At 34.5% G+C, this 7,500-nt stretch overlaps 1 protein-coding gene across 12 annotated transcripts in view; it reads right to left on the reverse strand.

Moving 5' to 3' along the window:
• The window catches only part of LOC144968959 (uncharacterized), a 107,046-nt gene that overhangs the window by 37,424 nt on the left and 62,122 nt on the right, over positions 1 to 7,500 (reverse strand). The window contains exon 1 of one of the 12 annotated variants that reach the window (XM_078907860.1): positions 1,330 to 1,474. The exons of 9 other annotated variants lie outside the window; for them this stretch is intronic. The gene's annotated coding sequence lies outside the window, so the exon portion shown is untranslated. Of the gene's footprint in view, positions 1 to 1,323; positions 1,475 to 7,500 lie in introns of those variants that run through there. 2 more of the 12 variants (XM_078907861.1, XM_078907862.1) reach the window with 2 other exon arrangements.

The following is a 7,500-nucleotide window of genomic DNA, read 5'->3' on the forward strand; positions in this document are numbered from 1 at the left end:
AGATGATTTCTAACAATAAAAAATGTAACACGATTAAAAATATAAATCATTTCTGAATCCACTATCATACAAAATATTCCTTTGTTTTAATTTTTAAATCATTTATTGCAATTTAAACATTGAGGGACGAAGTGGCCCAGTGGTTAGGGCATTGCATTGTGACTGGGAAGGTCCTAGGTTCATGTACCGCTTCAGGCATTTGTGTTTATTTTCCTTGGGCAAGATTATAAACCCCCAATTTGCTCACATGGGTGATTCATGCTGAATCAGTAGTTTGATGGATATTCAATATAATTTATTCATGGAATGCTTCAGTCACGGAATCTAACTGTGTTGCCTGAAGTGCAACTTTTTTTTAATGGGCAAAAACCGCTAACCAGGAGAACTACAAACGTGTGTTGAGGCAAATATCTTTTGCGGCCATCTCTGGATCGCCAAGTGTTATATATTAATTTATTGTTGTTACAAGTTGTGCTATGGAACTTGCTGTATCATGCACTAAAATTTCTTTATTGCATTTCCAATAAGGCATTTGATTTTGCAAGGTTTGTTTTGATCCGAAAATACACAAGGTATCATATTTTGCTAATTTAACGGAAAATGGGCTTTCTTAAAACCTAAAAAGCTAACAAAAACTAAATTTTGGGAAGCGCATTGCAATAGTTATTCAATTTTATGAATATATTCTAAATTTTAGTTCATGGAGAAATGAAAAGGCCCAAATTTTAAATAAAACATGAACTTTTTGAGCGAAGACTTTTTGTATGTAAAAAGAAATAATAAATATTATATTTGAATGAAACTGCTAAGGATGTCATAACTGTCTAAAACGTTTGCATAAGTAAAACAGGATAAGGATAAATAGAAGGACAGAATGTGATTCCCTATCACGCTGCATGCCCCCAATATCCAGTTTTATTCAACAGTTTTAGAAAAAAGATTAATCACCAATGTAGAGCAAACATTTTTTCGGCAGCAAAGAATTTCCGAGGGATTAAAATAAATCACTCCTATCAGTATCCGGGTTCCAGTTAACAACGGCAAACACTGCAACGTTAAAAAAATAATGGAATCACATTCATTACTCCTAATATATTTGTATCAAGTTGTATTGTGTGAGAACAGAACACAAAAATCTCTCTTACGTAAATCAGAGGCACAATTATAATGATTACAATACCACCAAATCTAATGAATGAGATACGTGGGATAAAATTTCCTTCCAAAATTACTATAAAGTAAATATCTCAATGTCTAGACTTATGTCTTTTTCAAGAAAATTCAATCACAACAAAGTAACGTGAAGACGAGCATAAAAATCACTTTTACTTTTCGACGTCCTCACCACTACTGAAAAACCTCACGTAATGAAATGCAGCTCTGAAATATAAGCAATTTAATAGGATTCACTGCAACATAACATATTAAAGCGTGTTTATCAGGGGCCTATACTATGGCCTATCTATCAATCTATCTATTGGACGGGCGGCTGTCTGTCAGTGTGAGGTATAGGACGTGCTTTCACCTGGACACAGCTCGAACATGACAACCGACGCCTTAGAACAGTTTGGCGTTCTCTGACAAAACACATTTTTCTTATTTTTAAGCCAGAAAATGTTATTTTATCTCGTCCCCTGTATTGTCTTAAAGTCTTAAACCCGAGCCTTCTGTTGGAGTCGTGTGTTTAAGGCCTTTAAATACTCTGATGGGCATCTTAATCTATCGATAGATGAAGTAGACGTTTTCTGGCCTAAATCAGTGAAAAGTGTTTTGTCCATGTTACGACAGAGCTGTCAATATATTTCATTGTAACAGGCAATGTTATAGTCTGATCGTGTGATAATCAATCGGGGCCAATAAATTACTCTCGTAGCTTGACTCTCCAACCACATCCATTTGCTTTCTTCCATTCAAGATTGAATAGGGGGGAAAACGCCGTTTGTCTAAATTATTATATTTTTTTCAGTTAAAAATGTATAAATCCAACTAGTAAGATAAAGACTCCGTTACATTTATTGGCTTGCGTAAATAATAAAGAGTATAGAAAGTATACGTTTAATGGCACTCGATTATTTTATTGTTTTTCAACAGCCATAGAAGCAATGAGCTCTAACCAAATTCTCTCTCTAATCCATGAAGAATACACATACGTTTGTGTCATAGTTACAATTGTTTTGAAGAGACAACCGGAGAGCATTTACATCAACGTATACTAGGCGCATATCCGTTAAAAGCTTTTAAAAATGGCATGTCTCAGATCATTATCCTTTTATATTATGTCACCCCAGATTAAGTGTATGAGAAAATTTTAGTAAGATATGAAAGATAAAGCGTTATTCCCTTGTAGCTTTTCGGCAGTTCCAAGCCAAGCAAATACAATTCTTTTCACTCATGTTAGCTTATAATTTTCGATCAGGAAGTGGCTCTCTACTTTGGTTAATTACAATTAACGTATGTTTCGTACTTCGGATAATAAATGAGTGCTCTATAAAACACCGACAAAGCGCTTTTTTACTATTTGGTCTGCTATCTTTAACTTCATAAATAGATCGATTTAGATAGCTCTAAACATGTCAAAAATTCTCAAATCCAATTTTAGTCTTGAGCTTCATTTTTTAAAACAAGTTAGGAGCTAATGTAATCGATCGATATTTGAATTGAAAGTTTTCGCTACACATTGTAAAGCTCCGTATTGTCAGTGTATGGCAGTATTATTTACCAAGTAAAAATCGTGAGAATTTAACCCTTAAATAGCGAAACTGAAATTCTTTAAAATTACAATTTCTCTAATTATTTATTCAGTATAGCTAGACAGCTCAGTGCCTAGTGAAACTACTCTCCAATCTCTCTCTCCCTCCCCACTCTCTCTTTCTTTCTCTCTCTCTCTCCCTCCCCACTCTCTCTCTCTCTCTCTCTCCACACACTCTCTCTCCCCAATCTCTCTTTCTTTCTCTCTCTATCTCTCTCTACTCTCTCTCTCTCCCAAATCTCTCTTTCTCTATCTCTATCTCTCTCACTCCCCACTCTCTCTCTCTCTCTCTCTCTCCACACACTCTCTCTACCCAATCTCTCATTCTCTCTCCCTCTATCTATCTCTCTCTATCTCTCCTCTCTCTCTCTCTCTCTCTCTCTCTCTCTCCCCCCCCTCTTTCTCTCTATCTCTCAGTGATATGGAGGGTGTTGCACCAGATAAATCCCGAGTTTGACTCTCTGACACAGTAATATTTTTATTCTCAGTTTTTATGTGACATTTTTTAACCCCAATATTTCTCCCCATCAATAATTTGGTTAGAACTGCTCTAAACTTAAACCGTTTTACCAAGAGAACAATAACAGCGATGAGACAATTGTCTTTATTAAAGCCTGAGCCTCATCAATGTTGCTGCTTTCTTTGTCAAAATTGCGAAATATACGATACCAAGATGCCAAGTGAGAGCAAACTGGAACCCTACATGAAAAGGGGTAATGAAAGTTTCTTTTTTATATTTGAAAAAAAAAACGTTATAAAGTAGAGTTATTGACCCATTTATTTATTTTGTATGCATTCCATTAACAGCGTGACACCCATTTCTTATAATCAAACGTTAAATTGTTATTGATTTTTTTTCAATTAATGAAGGCATTGATAGCCAGATAAGCCCCTAAATAGCTTAGAGTAAAGGAAACAAAATAATACTCAAAACAAGACTTTAGTCTCTTTTGCCTCCTGTAAAACGTCTCCAAAATGACATGGACATATTAAAATTCGTGAAAAGGGATTTTAAAAATATGGTGAGGAATTCTCTCCAATTTCGTAAACAACTTGAAGTTTACAGTTTACAGTCTCCCACTTTTGAGTATGTGTAAATGTTGCTGCTCGAAGCGCGAAGAAATAAATAACAATGTGAAATTGAAAGTAAGCTTCAATTTAATATACGAAAACAGATAAAATTGACGTTTCGGGTTTCCACTTTATCAACAAAACAGGGTGAATGAAACACTACAGACGAATGAGATAATGTGGCAGTGGCGTTGTTAAGAAGATTTCATTCAATTTCACATTGTTATTAACTTTGGGTATGTAACTTATTAATCATTGGAATACTTTTTAAAGAAATTGTTCATCTAGTTTATGCATGGGCAGTTCAGCGACTGTGTATAAGAAAGTCAAGCGATGTTGAGCATGGTCAGTGACAGATTGAGAAATAATGATCGCAAAACGTTGGCCCTTACCTTGTGTCCTTGGATGAGGCACTTATGAATGAGTACCTGGTTTTATAAAACGACGGATATTGTAAGAGAATTGGCCTAGCAGATGACATGTTCTGTGTGAAATCTAACTTAGGTACTATATGGCATACTGGTGGAATAATGAATCATTTTAAAGCGCATAACGCATGGTAGAGTTTGTAGAAATGGGCAATATCAATATTTATGAATTTAGTCATTTATTGACAAGTCTGAGGGGGTGCGTACGTTATTTCATTGAATAAACAATGTAGACAAAGGTACCTAATGCCAGAATGAGAGAAAGAAACTGCTATCAACGTGACCACCGTCCCATGCATAGACAGTTAACAGTTCTTTAGGCGTTATTCAACACGTATGTTTTTTGGAGTTGAATACAAAGTGATCGTTTTATGGTGACATTTAAAGTCTTACGCTGACAAAACGCCTTATTTTAATTTTGGTCAGAAAGATTTCTACATCATAATATTATATCGATATTGAAATCTCAGTTTGAGACTATTTCGTAAGTTGGCGGTCATTTTAATCAAGCTGCTCCTGGCGTTGTGATCTTGGGTAAGGCACTTTTTATACAGATTACCTCCCTCGACTAACGTGTGAATGAGTACAATGTTGTAACAATGTGAGGAATAGGATGCAAAAACTATGCTGGTAAAATGAAGAAAATGCGTTTTGTCAGTTTGAGATAGCATTGACTTGATTTATGACTATGTCGGGGATTACATGAATGCGTCAGCGATTGCCCAACAAAACAACCTTCGTTACGCATTTCGTGTAGATAGTAAAACAGCTTTGTTAGAGTTTCATAATGTTACAAATTGGCATGAAACGACGTAGCGACTTATTACGGTCGTCAGATAATAAATGAATAAAACACGAGTCTTTGATGTATTTATTTTCTTTTTTAAAAAACTTGTTGTGAATCGAAGGAATAAAAACAAACTGAAAATATAAAACACACATGAGTTGGGAATAAGGTCATTGGCTATTTTGCATATCGATCGATTTCCAAGTGCAGTGACCTCTAATTCTGTCGTAAACTTATCAAGCATGCATAATATTATGTTTTTTTTTTTTTTTTCCGTTTTGGCCAACAAAAATAAAAAACCCAACCACCCCCCCCCCCAAAAGAAACAAAAAAAAAAAAAAAAAAAAAAAAAAAAACAAAAAAAACAGAACCCCCCCCCCCCCCAAAAAAAAACAAAACAAAAACAAAACAAAACAAAACAAAAAAAAAACAAACAAACAAACAAAAGAAAACAAAAAACAATAAACAAACTTCTGGCTTCCAAGTAATCTAAAACACGACATTTTTTAAAGAACTTCTCTGAAGTGACTTTTATTTTTGTGAGACAGGGAGTTATCAAGTTTAATAGATTAATATTTGAAGTAAAAGTTTTCCTCCGATATGAAAAAAAAAAGGAATTTTGTTAGAATGTTAGAATAGACTTGTGAATAATTTCAAACTTTATTTTGCATAACGAATTGTCGATGCATTTCCAGGCAGCGACGCGGTTCAGCAAATGACTTGTGGGAAACAAACCGATAATAATAATAATAATAATAATAATAATAATAATAATAATAATAATAATAATAATAATAATAATAATAATAATCATAATAATAATAATAATAATAATAATAATAATAATAATAATAATAATAATAATGATGATGATAATAATAATAATAATAATAATAATAATAATAATAATAATAATAATAATAATAATAATAATAATAATAATAATAATAATAATATACACACGTCCTGAGCTTCACAATACAAACAAATGTGACCCACCGCCTCAAGAAGGTATTTTGCGGATATCATTCAGATAGTAAAAATCAAGTTTATTGTGAAAACGCGAGCTCTCGGGTTTAAGCTTTTTTTTTTCTAAGATGAGGGTAATTTGAATCGATCGATATTTGAAGGACGAGTTTTCTGGCCAAATTTTCAAATACGTGTCTTTCCAGGGTACGGCAGTTAACTGATTAAATTATTTTGATCAATTGATATTTTAACTATTGTTTGTTTTTTTTTTGGGGGGGGGGGAGTTTGTTTTTTTTTTTTTTTTTTTTTTGTTGGCCTAAAGGGAAAAACAATATTGTTTCAATCAGTGTGCGTTAGTACGGCTGGCAATATTATAATAACAAAACTCCTCTTTACGCTTCAGCAAAAAAAAAACGTTGATTGCATATTATATATATCGGTCGTGAGAAATGATCCCAATTTGTCAAAATTCATCGGGCTTATGACATTTTGACAAAACATGAGGAAATGTAAGGCGTGGAAGGGGGGAGGGGGGGGGGGGCATTTTTATGTATCAAAATATGAAGTTCAATATGAGCAAAACACGTTTTGTTAGTCTGTAGCAGTATAGGTAGCGATAATTACACGTAAAATCCTTTTTTATGGGCAGCTAAAATATATTAAAATTGTCTGCTTATCTTTAAAGTCCCACAAAGTGAAATTATTGGCAAATACATACAAGGTAATCCAGTGCACGCCTAACCATTTTCTAGTTTATTGCAATCCAAGCTTGATCCGGCACATAAAAATATGACAATAGGGAATGAGATTAGCGGAAGAGTAGCGTCCCTTGATTGGACGTCACCCATAGTCTGTGACGTCACCGGCGGAAAAGTTATTAGAGAGAGAACGTCATGTTGGTTGTGCGCATGCGTCTCTCGTCCTCCCGAAAAGTTATTAGAGAGAGAACGTCATGTTGGTTGTGCGCATGCGTCTCTCGTCCTCGGGAGGACGAGAGACGCATGCGCACAACCAACATGACGTTCTCTCTCTTAATATCTTTTCCGCCGGTGACGTCACAGACTATGGGTGACGTCCAATCAAGGGACGCTACTCTTCCGCTAATCTCATTCCCTATAGTAGGTAGAACCCATGACTCGGATAAAAATTAAATGTTTTAATGTAGCTTTGTTGTCTAGTCTGGTGTACTCTAGAAGAACATGTAGTATTTAAAATATTGGCCATAAAACGCGTCCTTCAAAAATCAATCGATTAAAATGACCATCCTCTGGGCAAAAACTCTAAAACCTGGGATTTCCTGGAAGGATCAGGTTTGAGAATGTTTGCCAAGATGAGAGTCCTTTTATTCAATCGATATTAGAAGGACGAGTTTTCTGGCCAATTTTGAAAACGTTTTATTTTTTCAGAGTACGGCGGTATTTGTTTATAGATAGTTCAAAGATGACGTCACTCATGTCTTTGTTTTTGATTTTTGCCATCCGCGTTTATGAGTAATG

The sequence above is a fragment of the Berghia stephanieae genome, chromosome 3 (assembly GCF_034508935.2).
Source record: "Berghia stephanieae isolate SIO BIC M18660-M18661 chromosome 3, UCSD_Bste_1.3, whole genome shotgun sequence".
Lineage (NCBI taxonomy): Eukaryota > Metazoa > Mollusca > Gastropoda > Nudibranchia > Aeolidiidae > Berghia > Berghia stephanieae.